We start from the raw sequence: 27,737 nt of genomic DNA, 5'->3' as shown, positions 1-27,737 counted from the left end.
TTCTATCTGGGAGCTGAATAATCAAAGGCAGGGTAGAAGCTCCGGATCAAGATTAAATATTTTCTACAACAATATAACTTTTCTTTTATAAAAGAAACCAAATTCTCACTACATGTTCATCTAATTCCCTGTGACATGTTTGTCACTCTGTCGCACAATCAAGTCCAATTCAACATGGCTATGACAAAGCAAGCCTTGACATTATTCTGGGATTATATGGATTGGTAGTTTCTATTTCATTCCATCCCCAGGTCTAGACCAGGCACCAATGAGCGAGTAGTTCTTAAACTTTGTTTGTTTGTTTGTTTGTTTGTTTGTTTTGTTTTTGTTTGTTTTTATTTTGTTTTTGTTTTTCGAGACAGGGTTTCTCTGTGTAGCTCTGGCTGTCCTGGAACTCACTCTGTAGACCAGGCTGGCCTCGAACTCAGAAATCCACCTGCCTCTGCCTCCAAAGTGCTGTGATTAAAGGCGTGTGCTACCACCGCCTGGCCTTAAACTGTTTCTTAATCTCTTGTTTAACCATGTTCTCTTTTACTCCACATTCTCTGACCTTTTTCAACAATGGAGTCACCATACCTTTTTTTAAAAAAAATGTACTGACATCAGCTGTTCACATGATAAACTCACATAATCTCTCTCTTTCTCTCTCTCCCTCTCTCCCTCTTTCTCTCTCTTTCTATTTTTAAAAGATTTATTTATTTTTTATGTATATGAGTACACTGTCACTATCTTCAGACATACCACTCTATTTGCAGGTTAAAATATATTACTTAACATGGCTCACAAAATTCCTTTGAAACACATATGAATCTTGTGGTTCTGCCTTATGCCTTGCCAGCTCATCTGGAATTGTGTTTTTTGGGAGGATAGTTATTAACTAACTGTAACTTCTTCTCTATAATTTTTTATGTGTACATATCTGCATGTTATTTCTCATGTGTGTACATGTAGGTTCATGGTGCATGTGCATGATCATCTCCAGAGAGGCCAGAAGTCAGCACTGAATTGAGTATTGTTCCTGATTATTCTCCTTATATTTTAAGACAGGGTCTCTTAATGAATCCAGAGCTTGTTAATATGGGCTACATTAGATAGCTAGAAGGTCATAGGGATCTTCCTGTCTCTGTCTTCCCAGTGCTGAGATTGCAGGCATGTACTACTACACCTAGCTCTCCAAACACAAGACTATATCCTTAGGTTGCAAGTTGTCCAAAGGAATTTTAAAGAAAGTAAGTTAGACTATAATAAACACCATTTCTCATTCACACTTGTTCCATTTCAAGTAATCACATAGGATTATGCAGTAGCTTTGGAAGAGGAAAACATGAACATTCACACTTCATCCTCATTTCATAAAACAGTCTACTGAAAAATAAAACAAATTAAATTAAAAACAAAACAAAACTTTACACACAGCCAATGTGATCAGTAATTCCCTAGCTAAATGTGCTTCCCTTTGCTTATTGCTTACTTCCTGTTTTTCCATTATTTGACAGAGAACAATAATTTGTTAGCCCATACTGATGTTTGTGTCTACTTCATCCATTAATTTTAATAATTATCTACTATATATCTTTAAAATCTAATAGCAAACTTGAAAATCAAAGTAAATACCTAAAAATATTCTAACTTGAGGTAAAAATGTACTTAATCTTGTTTTGGAACTATCTCTCCTTGCTTGATATTTTAGCTGGGTATAAAATGTGCAACAGTGATTTTGATAATGCCAACTATATAGAGTTCAGTTCAGTTTGTGGTAAGCAAACTCACTTCAAGTAGGAGAGTTAAATTAATATCCCTCTTAGAGACTACATTGGCCATATCTCTAGTCCAGTAGATAGACTACTTATTTATTTTGTCTTTAATAGCAATTAAATGGGGGCCAAAAAGCACTAAAATTAGTTTTCTTTATTAACTATCAATTGGTTTTAACAATTAGTGAATCACAGTAACAATATATAGGGTGGTATTATATAACAGTTTCCTCAGAGATTGAAACATTCCACCCTACAGGGAAATTCCCTAGTCGAGAAGACAAACAACAGGAAGTCTCTGCAACTGACCCGGATTCACTAGGCCCCTCCCTGCCAGAGTAAACAATAAAAGTTGACCCTCTCAGGCAAGAAAGAGGAACTGCAAAGAAGACAGACCAGACAAGCTGCCAGGAAGAGGTTTAAACCCACTGAGTTATTGGAAAAGGGCATTCTGCAACCTGCTGAGCTGCCTGCAGGCTGTGCAGTGTGCTCCAGGCTCCCAGCTTTGTGAGCTGTCATCCATGCTGGGGTGGGCTTTGGTGATGGAGCTGCCTTTGAGTTATTTTTCCTCCTGTAAGTAACCCCTCACCCAGACTCCTGCAAGTAACCCCAATAAGCCTCATTAGGTCACCAAGTTGTTCTTTGGTGGTATCTGTACTTTGTGGGTTCCCTATCTTGGGTGAGTAGATGTGTCTTGTATCTTCTCAGGAAACATTTTGTCACACAACCATGGCTTACTATTATTTTTACTTTTAATGGTTAATTGATCGCAAGAACCAGTTTGCAGGACATCTAAAATGTTACTTCACAGGATACTTTCAGCTTTCACTTATTTGTGAAAGTTTTATGTGGTTTTCAAAGAAGTGGAGTTTAAGTACTTCATGGGCAGGAAGTGTGAGTCTATTTTTTATGCTCTATGTTCTGTTTCCACTGTTTTCTTTTGCTTTGATAGTTCAATATATTCTCAGTTGGATGATAATATGTGCTGTGGGTAGGAAGATAGCTTAGTGGTTATCTTAGTGTTTTACTGCTGGGATAAAATACCATGACCAAAATCCAAATTGAGGAGGAAGAGGTTTATTTGGCTTACACTTGTAGATCATAGTCCATTGTTGGAGGGAATCAGGACAGAACTCAATAGGGCAAGAACCTGGAGGCAGGTCATGGAAGGTTGCTCCTTACTGGCTTGCTTCTGATGGTTTGCTCAGTTGGCTTTCTTATAGAACCCAGGACTACCAGCCCAGAGGATGGCACCATTACCATTCTTCCCTTTGATTACTAATTGAGAAAATGTCTTACAGCTGGATCTCATGGAGGCATTTCTTCAACTGAGGCTCCTTCTTCTCTGATGCCCCTAGATTGTGTCAAGGTGATACACAAAACCAGCTAGCACATTGAGTAAAGGCACTTGCTTCCAGCCAGAGGGACTGAGTTCAGTTTTGGAGACCCATGAGGTGGAAGGATAGAACCACTTCCTGAAAGTTGTCCTGTGATTTCCACACAGTTACTGTGGCACGTACAAACCCATCTACTCAATTAATTAATTAGTCAATTAATTGATGTAAAAGATAAAAATATATCTAGATGCTCAAATATCAATGTCTAGTATTTTGATAATTATAATGTCTTTAAAGTTTTATGACTAAGTTAAATGTGTGTGTAGGTAGGTGTGTGGGTCATGAGACAGGTAAGTATGGGAGATCTTTGGGGAAGGGAGGGTAGGAGGAGGGATGTAGCTAAGGAGCAGAGTGTTCGCTTAGCATGTGCAGGGTTCTGGTTTGCATTGCCAGCATTGAAAATGGAGAGGGAAAGTAGGAGCAGGGGAAAGATAAAGCAACTCCCACCAGGAAGCTTTTATCTACAAAAAGCACCTTGAGGAAAATTAGTTTAAGCTAGAATTTATTATTCTGATTAATAGGTGCTTGTACAATATTGAGACAATTATAGGCTATCTCTTTTCTTCCATTGAAAAGGTGTAATTTCCCAGAAACAGTTATCTAGAGGAACCATAAAGTTCATATACATGGCTGTAGGGTACACTGCCCAGTCGGTATATAAAGATTTGACTTACAAAGTAGCTAACTTCTCATGAACTTGGGCCAAGTCTGTGAAAATGAGTGAAATAGGCCACATTATAGTTTCCTTCTTATTGCAGAAAATGTAAGAAAAACAGACACCATGGCTGCCTCAGGACTGCCTGACAATTCAGGGCAGAATAGCAAATGAAGCCCATCTTCGAAAGGTTCAAAAACCTTGGAATTTGAACTCTCTGGGAAACATCCTGGGCTCCTCAGAAGGAGCCACCGACAATGGGCTTCTTTAAATGATGGCTCTGACTTAGGGAGGATAAGTCTGGAGTTGAGTCAGCTCCTGCGACACCTAGCTGGAGGAGATAACAAGGCCAAAACTGTGCTGGTTTCCAAAATTCTTCAAGGTCTCACCAAATATAATGAAACTAACATAGTAGCCAGTCAGAATTGTACCAATGTCACTGCTCTGCCCCTACCAATCATATTAGAGGTTACCTAATTCCCCAAGCCCTGCATTAAAGGGCCTGGGAGCTCCTCGAGTCCTGGCCATTTTGATGAATGGTTGACCCTGACTGGTATGCTGGTCTTTTCTGCAGAATAATTGTCCTTTGCCTTTGCATCCTATTTGAGTCTGGGGTTTTGTTTCAGCAATTCTTAGACCCTAACAGTTTGTGACTTGCTTGCACAGTATATCCATGTGGTTGCATATATGGAGAAAGGAGGCAAGATACACTCCTCTTCGTGGAAGTGTAAGGATGCTGCTGATGTGGGCCTACCACATAGAAGAGAACAGACTGCATAGCTCCTGTTCTAGCTCCTGTTTAAATGCATCCAGGCTATTGGCTGGAGTTCATTACAAAGCTCTGGCCTACTTAAAGGGAGCTTGGAATGAAGGGAAAATGAATATTGGATAAACAATACAGTGGACTTATAATCAAACAGAGAAAGAAAATCAAAGCCAAGGTGCCTTGATTCCATGGACTGGGGATAAACATTAACATAAAACAATTCTATTTTCAAACCAACTGAATGGGAAACCAATTTTATTGGAGCCAGTTGGCCTATCTTCAAATACTAGTTTCCTGTGGTTAACCTTTGATAATTAATATCAGTCCAGGGCTATGTCAAGTCGAGTGGAAAGCATTATCCTCCTGTATATAAAAAGGTTTGTTATTGGAGGACATAGTAACCAAGTATCCAATGGAAAGGCAGAATGGATTAATGTTTCATTCACAGTTCAACTGCTTACTGCAGATGGGGGGCTCAGCTGCCCAACCACAGTCATCTCCGCAATGGCAATGAGAGTGCATGATTAAATATGCAAATTGCCACGGGGACATTCACTGGGTCTGATGTCACAGGCTCTGTCTGAGGACATGGTGGAAGTGTCCTAGGAGAGTTGGATCCGAACCATGGAGAAACTGAGGGCATTGCACCCTTTATTTCCTTTTGCCTTCTTGTTCTTGTCTAAGAACAAATTCAAGTTCCTATGGCTTTCAAATGTTTTCCCCCTTAGACTCTTCATCTCTGCTTACAATTCTCCATCTCTCTTGGCCCTTTGCCCAGTTTTTTCACTAGCTCTTAACCTAGCAAATTGCACAGCGCTCATTCAAAACTCCCAGATCACCTAAACTTCTCTGTGTGGATATGATTCTGTCATGAGTGGTGTTGACATCACAAGGCTGCAGTCAGAGCTCAAGCATCTGAAAAGGACTGTATGAGATGGTGACCCGAAGGCTGTGTCTCAGCATCTGAAAAGGACTGTATGAAATGGTGACCCGAAGACTGTGTCTCAGCATCTGAAAAGGACTGTATGAGATGATGACCCGAAGGCTATGTCTCAGACATGTGTCTCAGTGGGACGCATATATGAATTTTGTGACTTTGGTATTCATCCTCCAAATATTTTATTTGTACCAATGTAAGTTTCCCCAAACTTCAAAGCATTTATTTCCCAAAGCAAGCCTGGGGAAAGGAAGTGGGCTACATCAGTACCTGTACCTGCCAATTCTAAAGTCTGCTTCATGTTTCTTTCCTTCTTTCTCTCCAGACAGCCACTGTTATTTTCTCTCCTCTCTTGTTAGTGTGCATCCTAACTTTCTGTTAAAACTAGACAGTGCCTATGGGATACTAGGACCTGAGGTAGTTAGATATTTAGAGAGAAATTTTTAGAGATGTGGCCAGGAAGTGGTTTATTTATTTTTATTATTATTATTTTTTAATACCTGTGTGACTATAGGTGATGGAGACTTCAGCCCACTCTGGTGTTCAAGTTTTAGAACCCCCATTGGGCTTCCCTAAGAACTCTCCACCAGATAGAGTCTGTGTTATGGGCTAAATGTTAACACAAAACTTATGCGTTGGTGTCTAAGTTCAGCAACATGCCAGTATGTAACAGAAGAGGAGATCCTTAGGGAAATTTGTCCTCGATCTTGTCTACCAGGTCTCTCTGAGACCAGTCTGTGGTCTCAGTCACGGACTGCGGAGGGGACTGCAGAAGCGACACAGCTTCCTGGACAGACCCCCGTTGCGAGCTCCAGACATCTGGGCACCTTTCCTGCCATAGGAGAGGTGGCCACCTGGGAGGGTTCTGACCCCCAGAGCAGGTGAGGGAGCCATCTTGTCTCCCCGGTCCCCTTTGAGAACAGTCTGTGCAGGTGAAGAGTGTGGACTGCAGAAGTGACACAGCTTCTGGGACAGGCCCTGTTTTGGGCTGTAGACATCTGGGTACCTTTCCCGCCAGAGGAGAGGAGGCCACCTGGGAGGGTTCTGACCCCCAGAGCAGGTGAGGGAGCCATCTTTCTCCCGGGTCCCCTCTGGACCAGTCTGCGCAGATCAGCTCGTGGACTACAGAGGGTGAGTAAGCGGACTGTAGAAGTGACACAGCTTCTGGGATGGGCAGAAGCTATACAGCTTCTGGGACAGACCCTACCAACCCCCCAGCCCCCACCCCCATTTCGGGCTCCAGATATCCAGGCACCTTCCCTGCCAGAGGAGAGGTGACCACCTGGGAGGGATCTGACTTCCAGAGCAGGTGAGGGAACCATCTTGTGTCTTGGGTCCCTCAGAGAACAGTCTGTGCAGGTGAGTGCACAGTGTGCAGAAGCAACCCATCTTCTGGCACAGGCCCTGTTTCGGTCCTTCATCTTCAGTCAGAAGGCAGGTCTGAACGCCAGACCTCTGTGCACCTTCCCTGCAAGAGGAGAGCTTGCCTGAAGAGAGTATTCTAATCACTGAGACTCAGAAGAGAGCTAGACTCCCAGGACAGCTGACAGAGGCTAACAGAATCACAGGAGGAACAAGCTCCAACCAGAGACAACTATAACAACTAACACCAGAGATTACCAGATGGCAAAAGGAAAATGTAAGAATCTTACCAACAGAAACCAAGACGGCTCACTAGCATCAGAACCCAGCAATCCACCTCAGCCAGTCCTGGATACCCCAACAGACCTGAAAAGCAAGATTCGGATTCAAAATCATATCTCATGATACTGGTAGACGACCTTATGAAGGGCATTAATAACTCACTTAAAGAAATACAGGAGAACACTGCTAAACAGGTAGAAGTCCTTAAAGAATTATAGGAAAACACAACCAAACAGGTGATGGAATTGAACAAAACCATCCAAGACCTAAAAAGGGAAGTAGACACAATAAAGAAAACCCAAAGTGAGACAACTCTGGAGATAGAAACCCTAGGAAAGAAATCTGGAACCATAGATACGAGCATCAGCAACAGAATACAAGAGATGGAAGAGAGAATCTCAGGTGCACAAGATTCCATAGAGAACATTGGCACAACAATCAAAGACAATGCAAAATGCAAAAGGATCCTAATTCAAAGCATCCAGGAAATCCAGGACACAATGAGAAGACCAAACCTACAGATAATAGGGGTAGATGAGAATGAAGATTTTCAACTTAAAGGGCCAGCAAATATCTTCAACAAAATTATAGAAGAAAACTTCCCAAACCTAAAGGAAGAGATGCCCATTAACATACAAGAAGCCTACAGAACTCCAAATAGACTGGACCAGAAACAAAATTCCTCCCGACATATAATAATCAGAACAAATACACTAAATAAAGATAGAATATTAAAAACAGTAAGGGGAAAAGGTCAAGTAACATATAAAGGCAGGCCTATTAGAATTACACCAGTCTTCTCACCAGAGACTATGAAAGCCAGAAGATCCTGGACAGATGTTATACAGATCCTAAGAGAACATAAATGCCAGCCCAGACTGCTATACCCAGCAAAACTCTCAATTACCATAGATGGAGAAACCAAAGTATTCCATGACAAAACCAAATTCACACAATATCTTTCCATGAATCCAGCCCTTCAAAGGATAATAACAGGAAAACACCAACACAAGGACGGAAACTACACCCTAGAAAAAGCAAGAAAGTAATCCTTCAACAAAACTAAAAGAAGACAGCCTCAAGAAAAGAATCCCAACTTCAACAACAAAAATAACAGGAAGCAACAATGACTTTTCTTTAATTTCTCTTAAAATCAATGGACTCAATTCCCCAATAAAAAGACATAGACTAACAGACTGGCTACACAAACAGGACCCAACATTTTGCTGCTTACAGGAAACCCATCTCAGGGAAAAAGACAGACACTACCTCAGAGTGAAAGGCTGGAAAACAATTTTCCAAGCAAATGGTCTGAAGAAACAAGCTGGATAGCCATTCTAATATCGAATAAAATTGACTTCCCACCCAAAGTTATCAAAAAAGACAAAAGGGGCACTTCATACTCATCAAAGGTAAAATCTACCAAGATGAACTCTCAATTCTGAATATCTATGCTCCAAATGCAAGAGCAGCCACATTCATTAAAGAAACTCTAGCAAAGCTCAAAGCACACATTGCACCTCACACACTAATAGTGAGAGACTTTAACACCTCACTCTCACCAATGGACAGATCCTGGAAACAGAAACTAAACAGAGACACATGGACACTAACAGAAGTTATGAAACAAATGGATTTAATAGATATCTACAAAACATTTTATCCTAAAACAAAAGGATTTACCTTCTTCTCAGCACCACATGGTACCTCCTCCAAAACTGAACATATAATCGGTCACAAAGCAGGCCTCAACAGATACAAAAATATTGAAATTATCCCATGCATCCTATCTGATCACCACTGACTAATGCTGGTCTTCAATAATAGCATAAATAATAGAAAGCCAGAATTCATGTGGAAACTGAACAATACTCTACTCAATGATAGGTTGGTCAAGCAAGAAATAAAGAAAGAAATTAAAGACTTTTTAGAGTTTAATGAAAATGAAGCCACAACATACCCAAACTTATGGGGCACAATGAAGGCAGTCCTAAGAGGAAAACTCATAGCCCTGAGTGCCTCCACAAAGAAACTAGAGAGAGCATACACTAGCAGCCTGACAGCACACCTAAAAGCTCTAGAACTAAAGGAAGCAAATTCACCCAAGAGGAGTAGACGGCAGAAAATAATCAAACTCAGGGCTGAAATCAACCAAATGGAAACAAAAAGAACTATTCAAATAATCAACCAAACCAGGAGCTGATTCTTTGAGAAAATAAACAAGATAGATAAACCCTTAGCCAGACTAACTAGAGGGCACAGGGACAGTATTCTAATTAACAAAATCAAAAACAAAAAAGGAGATATAACAACAGAACCTGAGGAAATCTAAAACACCATCAGTTCCTACTACAAAAGGCTATACTCAACAAAAATGAAAAACCTGGATGAAATGGACAACTTCCTAGACAGATACCAGGTACCAAAGTTAAATCAGGATCAGATTAACGATCTTAAACAGTCCCATTTCCCCTAAAGAAATAGGAACAGTCATCAATAGTATCCCTTATGAATATAGATGCAAAAATCCTCAATAAAATTCTCACTAACCGAATCCAAGAACACATTAAAGCAATCATCCATCCTGACCAAGTAGGTTTTATTCCAGGGATGCAGGGATGGTTTAATATACGGAAATCCATCAACGTAATCCAGTATATAAACAAACTCAAAGACAAAACCACATGATCATCTTGTTAGATGCTGAGAAAGCATTTGACAAAATCCAACACCCATTCATGATAAAAGTCTTGGAAAGATCAGGAATTCAAGGCCCATACCTAAACATAATAAAAGCAATCTACAGCAAACCAGTAGTCAACATCAAACTAAATGGAGAGAAACTCAAAGCAATCCCACTAAAATCAGGGACTGACAAGGCTGCCCACTTTCTCCCTACGTATTTAATATAATACTTGAAGTCCTAGCCAGAGCAATTCGACAACAAAATGAGATCAAGGGGATACAAATTGGAAAGGAAAAAGTCAAAATATCACTATTTGCAGATGATAGTATATATAAGTGACCCTAAAAATTCTACCAGAGAACTCCTAAACCTGATAAACAGCTTCAGTGCAGTAGCTGGATATAAAATTAACTCAAACAAATCAATGGCCTTTCTCTACACGAGGGATAAACAGGCTGAGAAAGAAATTAGGGAAAGAACACCCTTCACAATAGTCACAAATAATATAAAATACCTTGGTGTGACTCTAACTAAGGAAGTGAGAGATCTGTATGATAAGAACTTCAAGTCTCTGATGAAAGAAATTGAAGAAGATCTCAGAAGATGGAAAGATCTCCCATGCTCATGGATTGGCAGGTTAATATAGTAAAAATGGCTATCCTGCCGAAAGCAATCTACAGATTCAATGCAATCCCCATCAAAATTCCAACTCTATTCTTCACTGAGTTAGAAAGGGCAATTTGCAAATTCACCTGGAATAATAAAAAACCTAGGATAGCAAATACTATTCACAACAATAAAAGAACCTCTGGTGGAATCACCATCCCTGACCTTAAGCTGTACTACAGAGAGATTGTGATTCTAGCCAAATGGATGGACCTGGAGGGCATCATCCTGAGTGAGGTAACACATTCACAAAGAAACTCACACAATATGTACTCACTGATAAGTGGATATTAGCCCCAAACCTAGGATACCCAAGATATAAGATATAATTTGCTAAACACATGAAACTCAAGAAGAATGAAGACTGAAGTGTGGACACTATGCCCCTCCTTAGATTTGGGAGCAAAACACCCATGGAAGGAGTTACAGAGACAAAGTTTGGAGCTGAGATGAAAGGATGGACCATGTAGAGACTGCCATATCCAGGGATCCACCCCATAATCAGCATCCAAACGCTGACACCATTGCATACACTAGCAAGATTTTATTGAAAGGACCCAGATGTAGCTGTCTCTTGTGAGACTATGCCGGGGCCTAGCAAACACAGAAGTGGATGCTCACAGTCAGCTAATGGATGGATCATAGGGCTCCCAATGGAGGAGCTAGAGAAAGTAGCCAAGGAGCTAAAGGGATCTGCAACCCTATAGGTGGAACAACATTATGAACTAACCAGTACCCCGGAGCTCTTGACTCTAGCTGCATATATATCAAAAGATGGCCTAGTCGGCCATCACTGGAAAGAGAGGCCCATTGGACTTGCAAACTTTATATGCCCCAGTACAGGGGAACACCAGGGCCAAAAAGGGGGAGTGGGTGGGCAGGGGAGTGGGGGTGGGTGGATATGGGGGATTTTTGGTATAGCATTGGAAATGTAAATGAGTTAAATACCTAAAAAAAAATGGAAAAAAAAAAGGAAAAAAAAAGTGAGAAAAGTAAAATACTTCTCTATTGAGAATAAAACCAAAAAAACAAAAAACAAAAAAAAAAAAAAACTGCATGGCACTGGTACAGCAAAAAACAGGTAGATCAATGGAATAGAATTGAAGACCCAGGAATGAATCCACACATGTATGTTCACTTGATCTTTGACAAAGGAGCTAAAGCCATCCAGCGGAAAAAAGACAGCATTTTCAACAAATGGTGCTAGCACAACTGGCGGTTATCATGTAGAAGAATGTGAATTGATCCATTCTTATCTCCTTGTATAAAGCTCAAGTCTAAGTAGATCAAAGAACTCCACATAAGATGAGAGACACTGAAATTTATAGAGTAGAAAGTGGGGAAAAGCCTCGAAGATATGGGCACTGGGGAAAAATTTCAAAACCGAACAGCAATGGCTTGTGCCGTAAGATCAAGAATTGACAAATGGGACCTCATGAAACTGCAAAGCTTCTGTAAGGCAAAAGACACCGTCAATAAGACAAAAAGGCCACCAACAGATTGGGAAAGGATCTTTACCCATCCTAAATCAGATAGGGGACTAATATCCAATATATACAAAGAACTCAAGAAGGTGGACTCCAGAAATTCAAATAACCCCATTAAAAATGGGGTACAGAGCTAAACAAAAAATTCTCCATTGAGGAATACTGAAGGGCTGAGAACCATCTAAAAAAAATGTTCAGCATCCTTAATCATCAGGGAAATGCAAATCAAAACAACCTTGAGATTCCACCTCACTCCAGTCAGAATGGCTAAGATCAAAAATTCAGGTGACAGTAGATGCTTGGGAGGATGTGGAGAAAGAGTAACACTCCTCCATTGATGGTGGGATTTCAGGCTTGTACAACCACTCTGGAAATCAGTCTGGCAGTTCCTCAGAAAATTGGACATAGTACTGCTAGAAGACCCATGAATACCTCTCCTGGGCATATATCCAGAAGATGTCCCAACCGGTAAGAAGGACACATGCTTCAATATGTTCATAGCAGTCTTATTTATAATAGCCCGAAGATGAAAAGAACCCAGATGTCCCTCAACAGAGGAATAGATACAGAAAATGTGTTACATTTACACAATGGAGTACTACTCAGCTATTAAAAACAATGGATTTATTAAATTCTTGGGCAAATGGATGTATCTGGAGGGCATCATCCTGAGTGAGGTAACCCAGTCACAAAAGAAGTCACTTGATATGCACTCACTGATAAGTGGATATTAGCCCAGAAACTTAGAATATCCAAGATACAATTTGCAAAACACATGAAAATCAAGAAAAATGAAGACGAAAGTGTGGATACTTCATTCCTCATTAGAATAGGGAACAAAACACCCATGGAAGGAGTTACAGAGACAAAGTTTGGAGTTGAGACGAAAGGATGGACCAACCAGAGACTGCCCCACCCAGGGATCCATCCCATCATCAGCCACCAAACCCAGGCACTATTGCATATGCCAGCAAGATTTTGCTGATAGGACCCTGATATAGCTGTCTCGAGTGAGGCTATGCCAGTGCCTGGCAAATACAGAAGTGGATGCTCACAGTCATCTATGGAATGGAATACAGGGCCCCCATTAGAGGATCTAGAGAAAGTACCCAAGGAGCTGAAGGGGTCTGCAACCTTATAGGTGGAACAACAGTATGAACTAACTAGTACCTCCAGAGCTCGTGTCTCTAGCTGCATATGTAGCAGAAGAAAGCATCATTGGCAAGAGAGGCCCCTTGGTCTTGCAAACTTTCTATGCCCCAGTACAGGGGAATGCCAGGGTCAAGAAGTGGGAGTGAGTGGGTAGGGGAGCAGGGCTGGGGGAGGGAATAGGGAACTTTTGGGATAGCATTTGAAATGTAAATAAAGAAAATATCTAAAAAAAAAAAAATAAGAAAGAAAGAAAAAGAGGAGCTTTGCCCTCATCCCTGGGATTCTAACCCCTCTCAAGAGGCTCAAGGGAGCTGGTTCACCCCTTCTGTACATGAAGGCATTTGGCAATTTTAGTCCACTTTGTGAGAGTCCAGTTAGCTGAGGGAAGGAAGACCGATGTTGTGATGTTGTGAGGGGTGGAGTTGTTGGTAGCATTAGCCTGGGTCCTTGATCCATGAGAATGAAAGTGGATTTATAAATGTTTTTTCACCAGTCAAAATGAGACCTTCCTCAGTTCTAGTAGCCATTCCAAGAGATGTTCTTGATACTGGGGAAATTACTTCTGTGTTATCTGTCTAAGGATGGTCATGGACCATCTATTACACACACACACACACACACACACACACACACACACACACACACACATATCACCAATGCATCTAATAAAATGAGCATATAACTCAGCATCAGCCCATTTCCCATAGGAAATGATATTTCAGTTCCTCCTTAATCTGTAGTCTAGCAAAATTGTCAAGTTCTATTCCCCATTGTTCTTTATTAGAAGTTATCTTTGTAGTTTTCAGAGATATTTTAGACATTTAAGATCACCAGGATATAATTTACCTAAAGCTGCTTTTTTGGTGGCTTAGGGTGTGAAGAGTTAGAGTGGTATAGACTCCTAGGCATACCTTTTACTAAAAGTGGAATCCTTGACTCTTCCATTGGACTTTGGTTATCTCTGTGAATGCTTTACCAGAAAGAAGAGGCTGTGCCAGTTTCGGGCTCAGGCCTGAAGACACTGATACATCCCTCCACCTGGCTGGCGGGTTTCTAAGGATTCTCCAGAGCCCCTCGGGGAGCATGCCATGCTCTGTATCTCACTCTTGCCTTCAAGGAGGACTGGGGGATTTGATGGACAGCACTCCAGTGATCCTATTTCGTCCTATACCAAAAGAATTTCCAGGTGTAAAAAGGATTCAAAGGAAGTTGTCTTTACATGAACCAAAGGAAGATTGGTCAGGTTAGGTAAGACTTAATCGGATGATTCTCTTAAAAAACTCTTTCCAACCAATGGTGCAAGGACAATTGATAGCCACAGAATGAAGAAAATTGACAGCCAAAGAATGAAGTTGGATCCCCTTCCTTATACCACGCACACACAACTTAACTCACAACGGACTTTTAGATTGAGATATGTTAGAGATATAAAAGCCTGGTAAACGTAAGGGTGAATATTTATGAAGGTGGCATGGCATCTGTTTATTAGCTAATAAAACCAAAAGAGATTTGTGTAATTTATGAAAATTGGAAATTTCTTAACTCTAAAGACAGGACTGAGCAAGTGAGAAGTAAATCAGCCACATAAGTGAGACTATCTACAAATCATATCTATATTGATCATAGCAAGGCATGTGTTTATAAAACATAGGAAGATACTGGCATTCAATAACAAATATATAAACAATTCATTGAGAGGAAGAAAAAAAATAAGCCACATATTCCACTCAACAAGGCACATAAACAACCAATAGACACATCAAAAATACCTAATGCCAGTTATTATTAAAACAATGACCCAAATCATAAAGATGTACTATGATTAATATACATAAAGATATACTATAATAGAAAAGACACAGAAAATATTGTGGGCTGAAAACCGAATAGGAATGAGACTCTACTTGCACTGCTCATGGTGAAGCATAGCTTCTTTTGGAAAACAGATGAGCAGATCCTCAAACTATTTAGCATAGACCCACCATTGGACCCAGCAGCTGCAACCTGAGGTAAATCTAAATGGATTGCACATCTTATGTTTCTTGTGGGGACATGCAAATGTCTTATTCACAACATCTTCAAGTGAGAAGCTACCTGAAGGATCATTAGTTGGTGAATAGATGGTAAACTGTGATGCATACGTGAAAGCAATGTTATTCTTCAATAACAAAAATAATGCATGACATAGCAGAGATGGGCCTTGAAAAATATTATTCTAAGTCACAAAAGAACATGCGTTTATTGATTCCATCCATTTGGCATGCCAAGAAAAACCTAGAGATGAAAATGAAATAGGAGCTTAGGGCTCAGGGTGAGTGACAGCTTAAAGGTACAAGGCTCTTACAGAGGATGACAGATGGGCAGCTACCCCTGCTGTCTAAACTGAAAGCAAGTCTGTGACAAAAAGAGCCAACAACATCGAATCACACACTTTGGATGAGTGCACTATATGATATGTGAATCATATTTTAACAGAGATGAGTTTATGTGAAGCTGGGATATGACACAGCTCTTGTTTGGGGTGATTTGTCAGGCACCAGGCAGAACTAATCTACTTCAGCATCTATTTCTCAGAAGATTGCATTTTAAGTACAATTGCTATGATTTGAAAAACCCACATACACTATAGATGCCTACCTGCTTGGGACAATCTGGTCTTCCAACCGTAGGCAGGCACCATTTTGTTCATGTGGTTCAGCCACTGTGGACTGCTGCTACCTGAGAACCCAGAGTTCCCCTCCTCTGGAGAAAGAACCAGAAGCTCTGTCCAATCAACCTGTAGGGCTGTGATGGTGATAAACTTGAGAGAGTCTTTTATGTGCTCTCTTGGGGGAAGAGGTGTTTACAGGGGGAAGCCATGCTTTGTTTTTTCTTCATTTTGTTTGTAGAATCCTGCTGCAGAGATATATATTGAAAGGTGACAGACATATTTACATAAAAGAGTGTCTTCGTTTCAAACCCAAACACTTCTTTCAGTGGAGGAGATACATCCGGATGCTTGCCATGTTAGAAAGAGAGGCAACATGAGTTATAGGGCTATAGCATGTTGAAGAATACATTAACACCATTAAGAAGGTGTAGATGAACATTTGTGTTTATAATGAAACAAATGCCATATTGTGGATGTATTTAAGTCAAATTAATATGACTTAAAATACTCATGATTCTAGTGTTACCAACATGGGGAAATGGCACTAATGAATAAAATTCCTATGTCTTTGATATTCAGTTGCTTCTCATTTTTACACTAAAAGTACTGTGTCATAATAATTTTGGCTCCCGTGTCTACATATATGAAGGGCAATTTGTTTATGGAAAGATGACTGTGATCTAATTCTGGATAAGAAAGGGTCTCCTCGCTGGAAGAAAGTTGCTAATTCCAGTAAAACAAATTTGGAAACATCCTTGAGTAAAAAGTACACGAGATTTATATCTGCTTTGTTTTGCTAAAATTAGAATCAACACTTTGTGAGCTCCAGCCTCATCAGGAAGTCTTCACATTCGTCACCCTTTGGCACTACATGGGGATTAATCTCTCCTTTCATCAGCCCCCCTCACTGTTGCACAATCTTATAAAGTCCCCCACAAAGCCCAATTAATAGCACTGCTTTCTTCAAACCCCATGAATATACAATTAATAACCAGTGATCGTGGGAGAACAAAAGAAACAACTTCAGATTTTCTAAATCATTTTGACAGACAGCTGTATTCCATGGGATAGTTCAAGGAGTCGCCATCTCCCTGTTATATATTTATTAAAGACAAATTGGATTGAGCATTTAGTGGCAAGACAAAGAAGCCGTGTTATAATTAACTCTCATGAATGCATTTGGGATTTAAAAAATTCATTTCCAATGCTTGATAATCTCATCATTTAACTTGTATTAAAGTCACTCTATTGCAAAGTCCTCTTTGACCATACTGCATAGTATAATTACTGGATGTTGTCTTGATTTATACTGAGATGTTCTTTCTTCTTTGACCAACCCCCCCACATAGCTATGACATGGTTGTTGTGGCTGCTGTAGAATCCCTGACATGCATAACAGGACCTGACCAAGTAAAAGCCCACTGACTGCTTCCTGAGTAAACGAAAGTGAGTTTCTCCCTTCTTTAACAATAATGCTATATAGTAAAAATAATAAACACCCAACTAGTCTTCGTTAGTGGGAAGCTAATCTAGCTGAAAATGCTTAAGGTAAGATCTAAGTGGGAAGTCAGCTTGTCTAGTAGAGAGAACAGCTTCAGGTCCCTCTCAAGGTCAAGTTCACAAATGAGGTCAGCAGTTTCCTCTGTTGAAGTCATGGAGTCCACAGAGCCCGGTGGACTTCAAGCCCAACATCCCCTATTCTCTATGCAGAAGACTGAAATATGGGCCTCTGCACTCAGAACCAGTTGGCAGGGTGTTCCAGGCATCTTAGGTGAGGAAATGTCTTTCTTGTTTATCTGCAACACCAAACTCATTTTTTTTTTCTTGAGGCCAGTCTCACCATGACTGCCATTCCATTCCTCTTGAATGTGGGAATCGGGGTAAGAGATACCAACCATATGCATGCACACACTTTATGAGAGAAAACATGGCTTACTTCACTTAATAATAATCCCTAATTCCATCATTTTCTGTGTCACAGCTTCATTCTTTTTTTTTTTTAAACAGCTGAATGAAATTCTATTGTGTATAGAATACTACATTCTCTTTGTCCATTCATCTGTTGGTGGAGCTCTAGGCGGTTTCTATACCTTGGCTGTGGTAAATAGAACATTGGTAAAAAACTGAGAGTATCTCTGTGGATTGCTGACTTAGATACACACACACACATACACACACACACACAAACACACACACACTCATGCACTCAAGAGTGGTAGAGTAAATCATATGGTCTGTTTACAGTTATCCAGTTATCCAGCTAACAGTTCAGGGGATGCTATCTTCTTTGGTAGAGACTAAAACTCTGGAATTCTGACAAGCCTCCTCTGATGGCACTGGGAGATGTCTTTCCTTTCCAGCTGCGGGAGACCACAGTTTGACAATGAGCCGCAGGCTAGCCATATGCTTCTTGGGTTCTGGACCCTAAATTAAAATGCCAACTTGTATTAATGACTCTTCTTATTAGGACGACAAATAAAGGAACTTTAAAGAGGAAGGGGGTATGGTGGGCTCATGGTTTAGATGGGATACTGTTTATCATGGCGAGGAAGGTACGGTAGCAGCAGTCAGGAGGCAGAAAGCTCACAGGAAGTAGGACTAGGAAGGATCGCTCACATGACATCTACATTCAGGAAACAGAAAACAGACAGGAAACAGGGCTGGGTTACAATTTCAATAGGTCACACTCCATTGACTTATTTCCTCTAGCATGGTTCTACCTCTTAAAGAGTCCACAACCTTCCAAAATAGCATCACCAACTCTTAGACCAAGGGAACACATGAGAAGCGTTTCACCTTCAAACCACAATATCTTCTGTATTCAATTCGCTCAGTCAGACCAAAAGCCCGAGCTCAGATTATCTGAGCACTGTATGCATTCTCAGGCCAATTTCAGAGCAAATAAGTGATCTTTATCAAACACTTATTAGAGAGCTATAAGCTTGTGTTACTGGTGTAAATGCAAGGCATTTGCCATGGTAGAGAGTTTTGTGAGGTTCCAAGTGTGAAGTAAAATTCAGAATTACAACTATGATCTTTTGTTATCTGTTATAAGATATTCAATTAGTATAGTAGTCTGAAAATTTTAATTAGTAATTTTGTGACATTTATGACCATGTTTAGTTTGTTTTGTTGGTGGAATACATAAAGCACAATGTACACACATATCAATGATCTACTACTATTTTAGCCTATCACTACCTACGTACTCAGAGCATTAGAATAAAATATCGGGGACACAGTGGACTTTTCGGAATGAAAGGCTGGAGTGACAGCTCTTTCTACCCTCACCTGTGCTGACGCGGTGTGAAGTCTGTGCCAAGTCATTTTGACTGAACCGTAGGTCTGAAAAGGTACCAGCTCTGACTCGCTGACTGGCTGACCTCATCAGGAAATCATGGAGTAGGAGGATGTCTTGGAAGCTTGCAGCTCAAGGTCAAAAGAGTAAAACTGTCCAAATAGTTCTCACAGATAAACACAAAGTGCCGAGCCATCTCTTCTTCCAGCTCCCTAGCCAGAGTTCACTGCGGAGCTGAGTGTGAATGGGGACAGGGCTTTTATCTCTTGTGCATTTATGCCTCCGTGTGTCCTCTTTAGTGTCGATTCAGACTTAGAATTTCTCAGCGTCCCTGCCATTGGAGTAGTTAAGGATATGGAGTGATCCAACTCGGCTCGGCTCCCGTTGAGCAGTAAGGACAGTAAAAATACATTCAGTCCTGTTCTTCTTTAAGGAACTTACACAAACACACATGTACTCAGAGTGGGAGGCTGGCAGGGACAGAGAGAGGTGTGAGATGTACCTTGGCTTCTTAGGGCATTCTCAAGGATAGTCCAATGATTATAATAATCATTGTAGCAATCATTATAATAATAGGATACAGTATCTAAAATGGAGAGTGTGTTGATTTTTTTTTTGAATAGCAAATTATTCTGCAATATCACTTTACTGTGGAACAGCAGAGCTGTTTCCTGCTTCTGATAATTTGACCCATTGATTTGGCAAAGGTGAGAATTACTCTACCTGTGATCCTCTCAGTGTGATATATGGGGACAAATTTGTATACGTGTGGTGCTAAAAGTGAAACTTGTAAGTTTCCTTTTTGTGACTGAGGCTGTTTATTAAACTCCCATTACAACAAGTAAACAGTCTTGTTTCCTTAAGAGCAAGATCACCCGAATGGTTAGGCTGTGACTGGCATTGGACTCAGAAAGGTGGGGGATGGGCTTTTCCAGAGAATGTACAAACACAGTTAAAATTATTCTTACACGACTCCTGGTGTTTAGAAAACTAAAGGGAGATCAGGATAAGTCTAAATAATCTGGTCTACAATTGCACATGTATGACTATGATCTTGGCTGTGATGTGAAAAAGAAACCACAGAACTGGTAGATAAAAATCTTATAATAAATGCAGATATCTTTATTACTTAAAGAAAAGAAGCTTTTGAAAGAGGAAACTAGAGCTCATGTATTTTAGTAACAGTAGGAAGTGCTTCTAAAGTTCTATTTGTCATTATTATGCATATCTCTGTGCGAGGTTGTGCACCATGTGTACGCAGTTGCTCAGAAATTCCAGCAGAGGGCACTGTGAGCCTCCTGATGTGAGTGCTGGGTGCCACACTCAGGTACTCTGGCATAGCAGCAAACACTTCTGCAGAGACTTCTCTGCAGCCCCAGAAAATGCTTCCTAACAAAAAACTGATACATGATACCTCTTCTGGGATACAAACGTCATGTTCTTTTTCCCTCTCAGTTTAGCTTCCAAAGCAGACCTTGGATGAACTTTCTCTCATTTGCTGATATCTTAGTGTAGTGATCCCTGAACGGTACCATCGGATCTCACAAGGACAATGTAGCTGCCATCACGACCAAGCTTGTCACTAAACCACATCTACTCCTGCCTTAGGTGAGTAATGACCAAGCTAGGTAAACTGCATATCTTGTAGGGAGGGAGAAATGGAGGCAGATCTGGCTGAAGGGCTGCAAGGTAGATATCTTCCTCAGGAACATATTTCATCAGGATGAGGATGAGACAGAAAATTCCTCTGTTTTTTTTTTTTCAAAATAATCAGGATGCTTATAAAAGTGATGTTCTCTCTATATAATATCTGAGAATTGTGAAAAGCCTTTCCAGAGCTTCCCATCATCCGGGGACTCAACAGCACAATGATTGTCATCATCCCATATATAAAACTTTTCCCAGTGCCTGGGAGACAGCACTTGGAGACAATATAGAAGAACCAGCTTGGAACTATTCTGTTTAATCAAGAACAAAGTCAATGTCAGAGACTCGGTGTTCTAGATCAACAGTTTCCCGGATTGATACATCTTAATCAAGTAATTAGGTGACTTTTTCAGTGGTGTTTGCCACACCGGAGAGAGGAACAGATTTGCCGCTTTGCTCCGATGCCTGCTAGCAGCAGTGTTCGTTGTTAACAGAGACATTTACACGGAGCCACCAGTTGGCAGGGGCTAACACTTTATTGCTTGCTATTCCCACATGCTGAGGATTGTGGGAAGGCTGCCAAGCTCTCTGTCTCATGTAGCTCTTCAGCATAGTAACAACAGAATGCCTTTTCAAAAAGAAGAAAAGCCAGCAAAGAAGACAATGGAACTAAGTGTCTTTTTTTTTTAATTATTATTAAAAAATAGAACGAGGGATTTTGGTAACAATTCTTTCCGGTTTCTTTTCTTCCTCTCTTCTCTCCTTCACTCTCCTTTTTTGCTTGTTTGCTTTTGTTTTACTTTGAGAAAGGGCCTTATGCTGTAGTGCATGCTAGTCTGGAACTATATAGCATATACTGGCCTTGAACTCACAGAAATCCTCGTGCCTTAGCTTCTCAACAGTTAGGATCATAGTATGAGCTTCTCAGTTTGTCCTTTTATTTTAAATGCATTCTAGTTTTGGAGATGCAGTTTTTCAAGAGCTAAAGTCCTTTTAGATCATCTTGGGGGCCCAATAAGATGCAAACTCAAGCTCTGAAGATGCAGCTGGATACAGTTCAGGTGGTACTGGTGCCATGGTTAAATCAAGAACTGAACACAGAAGTCAGTTCTGGCTCTTAGATTGGTAGTATCAAGACAGAGCCCCTAGATCAGAGATTCTCAACTTATGGGTCATGACCCCCAAAAGACCATCAGAAAGCACAGATATGTTATTGATTCATAACAATAGCCAAATTACAGTTGTGAAGTAGCCACAAATTTAATTTTATGGCTAGGGGTCACGACAGCATGAGGAACTGTATTAAAGGGTCTCAGCATCAGAAAGGGTGAGAACCACTATCTAAATCAGTTAGGAAAAGGAAACAGTGATACTGGAGATATGGGCAAGATAGGCCTCAAATTTTACAAGTCTGGATCAAAATCAAAATTTGGATTTCCTGTTTGAAAGGTTGGAAAGAATCCCACTAAATTGTTCTGCTTTGAAGCCCGTGTCTTTGTACCATAGACCATCTCTCTTAACACACTGAAGTATTTTTGTTGGTGTAAAAGATTATTTTATGTGAAGAAAAACTTTACTCAAACTTGTCACCTTCAAAACTGTCTAATGCCATTTTAAAATGGAAATATAGGAGTATTTAATTTTCTTGTGGAGTCAGCAAAATAACATATTCAGTAGCTTATTTATGTGCACATGTTTAATTCTTGGTTTAGGAATGGAAACACTGCACATAATTATTTCTTGCTTTTTTTTTTCATCCATACTTTTTACCCCAGTTGTCTACTATTGGTTTATTGAAGGTAAGAAATAATTTTAAAGCCAGGTGTGATGATTTCATGCTCACTCAGGGGGTGAAGGCAGGAGCATTTTGATAAGTTGGTAGCCAGCCTGAGATCCATATTGGGTTCCGGACACCATGAAGAAACAGTAAAAAGATTTTAAGAAGGAAAGAAAGAAAGAAGGAATGAATATATAGTCCCATCTTTCTGTTTCCTTCTGTGATAATATGTGGTGTTTGAACGAGTAGGTCTCTGATTCTTGTGCCCGCTCTTGGGTTTTTTTCCTTCTGTTGTGTTCCCTTATCCAACCCTGATGTATGTGATGGGTTTGGTTTTATCAGATTTTATTTTGTCCTGTTTGCTTGATATCACCTGGAAGCTTGTTCTTTTCTAACGAGAGACAGAAAGGAAATGGATCCAATGGGAGGGAAGCTAGGGGATACTTAATTGAGAGGAGTGAGGGAAAACGGTAATGAGGATATATTGTATGAGAAAGAATCTATTTTCAATACAAGGAAATAAAATAAAATAAATTCTGAAAGGAAATGTCATAGTTGGTAGTTGGAGTAGTTAAGATGAGGCTGAGTTTTAACACTTCTTCAAAACATTTACCCTAATGTTAGTTAGAAGGCAATGAAGGACTTCTCTAGAGGATCCAGGCTGAACAAGAAATGTTTTGATTATAACTTCACAGACAAGTTGTTTTCTGTTGTGAGTGTATGTACGTACATTTTTCTGCTTGTTGTAGGAAAATATTTTTTAAGGATTTATTTATTTGCATGTGCCTGAGGCCACCTTGAGTGTGCACTACATGTGTCCTGAAGGCCAGGAGAGGGCAATGACATGAGAGGAGACAAGGAGATACAAATAGGAAAGGAGAAGTCAAAGCATCCTTATTTGATTCTGCACATAAGTGAGTCCTCCAGACATCTCCTGAAGGACACACAATTAATAGAAATCGCTAGCCTTCCAAGTATAAACAACAAACATACTGAGAAAGAAATCAGCGGGACAAGCCTGCTCATCGTAGCCTTAGAGGAATGTCTCAGAGTTGAACTAAGCAAAGAAGTGAAAGATTCCTACAATGAAAACCCAAGGATGCTGAAGAAGATATCAGAAGATGGAAAGGCCTCCCGTGCTCATTGATGGATATGATTAATAACGTGAAAATGGCCATCCTATCTAAAGCAAACTACAGATTCAATGCAGTCTCCACCAAAATGCCGATGTAATTCTTCACAGAAATTGATAAGACAATCTTAAAATTCGTGAAGAAGCAAAAGAGATTCCGAATAGCCAAAATCATCCTGAACAATGAAAACATGGTTGGAGCTGTCACTTTTCCTCTGTTCAACTAATGCTCCAAAGCCACAGTGGTGAGAAGAGTGTGGTGTGAGGGCTGAAAACCAGACACTTGTTCTGAGACCTAGAGTTGAGAGAACCATACAAGCACATGCTTCAACAAATGCCAACAGACAAAACCGAAATCTCAGCTCACAGTGGAGGGAATACAAATGGTTAGAAATATTTCCTATAATGTGTTTACTAAACTTTGCCATTAGGAAAAATAAATTAAATGAAATGAAACAAAAATTAAAACTACTTTCAACTTGCCCCAATGAGAATAGTTACAATTATGAAAACAAAAGACAACCATTTCTGATCAAGATATGGCAAATCAGGAACCTTCATGGCTGTTAATAGGAGTGCAAACTGGTGTAGCTACTGTGGACATCAGTGGAGTGGTTCATTTAAAAACCAGAACTAGATCTACCACATGGCCCGACTCCACCATGCCCTCCTGGGCATTCACTCACAGGCCTGTTTCTTCCTGCAGAGACACAAGCTCATATGCATGTGCATAGCTGTTCCAGTCTCAACACTAGGACATGAAGACAGCCCAAATGTCCGTCAACAAAGGAATGGATAATAAAAACATGGCACCTATATACAGTGGCATTTTATTTTGCCATAAGAGAAACAACATTATATAATTTTAAAGTAAATGGATGGATCTGGAAAATGTTGTATTAAGTGAAGTATCTTATACCCAGAGAGACAAATGTTACACATTCTTATGCACGTGTGGATCTTAGCATCGAATCTTTAAATTTGTTTGATGAATTTGGAGTACCTATAGAGACCATGAAACTAGAGAGGGAAAATTGGTATGAAAAGGGAGAGAGATCCTTGGAAAGGAGTGACATACAGGCTAAAGGAGAGAGGGGTCTGTATGACTATACATACATTCTCCCTTCTAGCAGAAGATTCTTGAGCTCTGGCCCTTAACTGAGGACCTGTGGGCTGAGGATGGCTTTTGGGGGAGGGAGGGTTGGTTGTCTTTAATAGTGTAATTCTTGGCAGGTCAACCATGAGTTACTGGGTGGCCTCACACCCAGAAATATATGGAAAGCACAAATTGGAACTAATAAGTTATTAATCTTTAAAAAATTATATATATATATATATATACATATATATATATATATGTGTGTGTGTGTGTGTGTGTGTGTGTGTGTGTGTGTGTGTGTGTGTGTATTCCCACAAAAGAATTACAGGGGATTATGTTTATTCCAGAAACAATATATTAGCCAAAAAGAACTCATTGCCAACTGTGAGATACCTCTCCTCAGAGAGTTGGTCAGGGGTGTCCCCAAATAATATAGCTATTGCCATTATTCTTAGTTGAATACAGAACTTATTGGTAATACTCTATTGCAGATGCCATACATGTTGAACATGGAGAAATCAAGTCAGTGCTGACTAGGAAGTTCCTCCCTGCTAGCTAGCTCTAATAGTAAAAGGAAAGTTCTATGTCAGCTACTGGAAAATTAGGGCAATGTCTTCAACAGTCTTACCAAACTGTGGCTCCTGAAATCTGCAATAATGACCAAGGAGGCAAAATATGTCCATCGGTGCAATAGTGGCACAAATTTGTAGAGGTAACCAAACCTTCCTCATTGAGTTTAAGTCTTGTTCTACCAGAGGAAACACAGGCCTGAAACTGAAAATCTAGCCAAGAACACTACTTGGTGAGCTCAGTGGCCCCAGAGGTAAACCTACTATTAGTTCGTTAAATGGATCTAGTATCAAACTCTTCTCTAAGTTCACAGGTCTCTGCTTTCATATTAGTACAGTCCTCAGTTCCTAAAAGAGAAGTTTCATTGCGCAGTAGATGGTGGTTGACAACAGATTCACAACTGGTCAAAGATCAGAGAATACAAGAGATCTCAATCACAAAGAGGGTGTCTGCATCACACTCTCTCCCCAAGGCCTGGGGACCATCAATGGAAGGAAGACTATAAGAGCTGGAGGTGAGGGAGGACCAAAGTGCAACAGTATCTTCTGCAAACATCAGGGCCACTGGTCTCATGAACTCCTATCAGCTGTACTTCTCTGTGCAAGGTCAAGCTAGTCAACCTTACAGCTTAGAGTGGGAAAGGATCCATAAACCCTAACTCCTAACTGAGGATCTATGGACTAATGGTGGCATCTGGGGAAAGATAAGAGAGATGGAGTCCATTTTCTTTAATGGTGTGGCTCTCGAGCCGTTTGATGAACTCACACCAGGGAAAGCACAAATTTGAGCCAATGGATTATTATTACTTTTTTAAAGAAATGAAATATGGCAGGGAATCTTGGAGTGGTTCTGGGAGGAGTTAAGGGAAGAGTTGGGGATGGATATGATAAAAATACATTGTATGGAATTCTCAAATAATCAATAAAGATACTTATCTTAAAAATTCAGGCATGGTGGCACAGAGCCATAGTCCCAACACTTGGGAAGCTGAGGTAAAAGAACTGCATCAAGTTCCATGTTATCTTGGACTATATGATGAGCTCAAGGCCAGCCAGGGGTACATATTAATTAGTAAGATGCCATCTCAAGAAAACAAAAACTCCAAATAAAATAGAGAGTTGGGAGTCTGTGTGGAGAGACACTTCCTGAAGTTCTTTCTCATCATCTGGATATTAAGAGAGAGCAGATTTAAGTACAGCTGACCCTTCCTGGTCATGGTTTCTGAACTTATGGTCTTAACCAATGTGGATTGAAAGTATTCAAAAAATTTCTATCTGTACTGACTATGTGTAAACTTTTTCTTGTCACTCTGAAGAATGCAGCATAATACTTTCTTACATGGTATTCATATCTTCCTCAGTATTATAAGTAATTTAGAAGTTATTCCAAGTATGTATGAGGACATGTGTAGATCATATACAAATGCTTTTTAATACCCGAGGTATGCTTAGGTCTGAATATACTTGTTCTTTATAATTCCTTTGTACCAGTGCTATCCCCAGAGTTGGACTATGTAGCTTGGCAGAATCTATAGCCAGTGCCACAAACATGACTGAAGAGTTGCTTTTCTTTGCAGATTTTTGGAGTAGCTCTTCTCGTCCCTTAATAGAAATGAAGAGACAAGAGAAGGCAGGAGAGGTTTGCTGCACTCTGAAATCTCAACAACAAAACAAAACAAACCAAAAACCCAGCAACTATCTTAGCAAATGCTTGTTAACAGCAGTCATTCAAAGCACAGTTTCACAAAGATTAGCCTGGATCCTTGTAAGCCTATTTCAGCAGCAAAGCCATTTGTACTTCTTGCCCATGGGAACAGCTGCTATTTCGTTACTTGATTGGAGAGAATCAGACCCCTTTTGTCCTTTTCCCCTGGGCTCTGAAACCATCTCACCAGGGCAGTGGAATCACAGCCAGATTTCGCTTATTTTATTTCAAGCCAATTTACTGTCCAAACCAGGTCTCTAAAACATGGCACTGGTGCTAACTGCACCATTCACGTCATGCCTAGAAATGTGACCCTACCACCAGTTTGCTGCAGCCCCTACCCATCCCTGAAATAGACTTTCTGTCTCCACAAATGAGAAGAGGTCACTTTACCCACTCAGTGAAACTCTCCAGATGTTCCCGGTTGGATGGCACATCTGTCCCGTGTCCCTTCTGTGTTTTCAGAGCACCCCAAACAGAAATTTGAATGAACTAGAAACTCAGTGTCTGAGAAAGGTCTCTATGCACAGTTGCCCTCATTGACATGCCATTGGGGGCTGGTGGAGAGTCAAGGGCAACGGAGAGAGAGCCAGCCAAGAAGTGACTTCATAGGAAAAGGACATGCTGCACAGAGAAGTGTTCCCTGTGTGGAAATGTTACCGATCAGAATTCTGGGATGATACTACACTCTGTATAATGAGAAGATTATCTAGATT

At 40.3% G+C, this 27,737-nt stretch overlaps 2 long non-coding RNA genes across 2 annotated transcripts in view; one reads left to right on the top strand and one right to left on the bottom strand.

Moving 5' to 3' along the window:
* Gm40938 overlaps positions 1–27,737 on the top strand; it is a 46,407-nt gene that overhangs the window by 10,530 nt on the left and 8,140 nt on the right. Inside the window, exon 2 of the long non-coding RNA XR_873361.2 lies at positions 20,548–20,700. This is a non-coding gene — a long non-coding RNA (predicted gene, 40938). The remainder of the gene's footprint in view (positions 1–20,547; positions 20,701–27,737) is intronic.
* Positions 3,644–27,510, bottom strand: G630093K05Rik (RIKEN cDNA G630093K05 gene). Its single transcript, NR_045156.1, has 3 exons — positions 27,419–27,510; positions 7,162–7,237; positions 3,644–6,977 (listed from the first exon to the last, which is right to left on the bottom strand). It is a non-coding gene; the product is annotated as an RIKEN cDNA G630093K05 gene (long non-coding RNA).

The sequence above is a fragment of the Mus musculus genome, chromosome 13 (assembly GCF_000001635.26).
Source record: "Mus musculus strain C57BL/6J chromosome 13, GRCm38.p6 C57BL/6J".
NCBI lineage: Eukaryota > Metazoa > Chordata > Mammalia > Rodentia > Muridae > Mus > Mus musculus.
Note: the sequence above shows the minus strand (reverse complement) of the source record. Positions and strands in the feature narration are given on the sequence as shown.